The sequence below is a fragment of the Dioscorea cayenensis genome, chromosome 2, assembly GCF_009730915.1.
Source record: "Dioscorea cayenensis subsp. rotundata cultivar TDr96_F1 chromosome 2, TDr96_F1_v2_PseudoChromosome.rev07_lg8_w22 25.fasta, whole genome shotgun sequence".
Lineage (NCBI taxonomy): Eukaryota > Viridiplantae > Streptophyta > Magnoliopsida > Dioscoreales > Dioscoreaceae > Dioscorea > Dioscorea cayenensis.
The window spans coordinates 11,562,553-11,563,227 of record NC_052472.1 but is presented as its reverse complement, the minus strand read 5'-3'; positions in this window follow the sequence as shown (position 1 = coordinate 11,563,227).

The window sequence follows — 675 nt, the reverse complement described above, 5'->3', positions numbered from 1 at the left end:
TTTATTTAAAAACTAAGTTCAACATCTATCTTTTTTTATTGTGGAAAAATTTTGAAATTCAAACTGAATGATAGGTTAGCAGTCTAATTTTAGTTACCGGTCAGATTGTTATAGCTACACATGAGTTTATAGATTCAGGTATGTTAAATCTGTCACCACTTAAAAATTTATTGTATAATTAATTGATTTTCATTTTATTTTAATGCTATGTTCAACATCTAACTTTTTGATGGAGGATAAATTTTGAAATTAAAAATAAATTACTGGTTTGAAATTTGATTTGTGTCACCAGTCTGATTGTTGTAGCTATACATGAGTTTATAGATGCACTTCTGTTGAATCAATGATAACTTTCTAATTTATTGTCCATTGAGTTGATTTTATTTTATTTAAAAGCCAAGTTTAACATTTATCTTTCTGATGGTTGACAAATTTTGAAATTCAATATAGATGATGTTAGTAATCTTATTTGTGTCATTATCTGATTGTTGTAGCTACATGGTTTATAGATGCCTATAGGAATTATTCATATCTTTCTAATTTATTTTTAGGATTGAGTTGGTTTTTTTATTTGATAGCTAAGTTTTAATATCATTCTTTTTTAATGTAGGACAAATTTTGAAATGCAAAATTATTGAAAGATTAGAAATCCTATTTTTGTCATACATCTGTCCA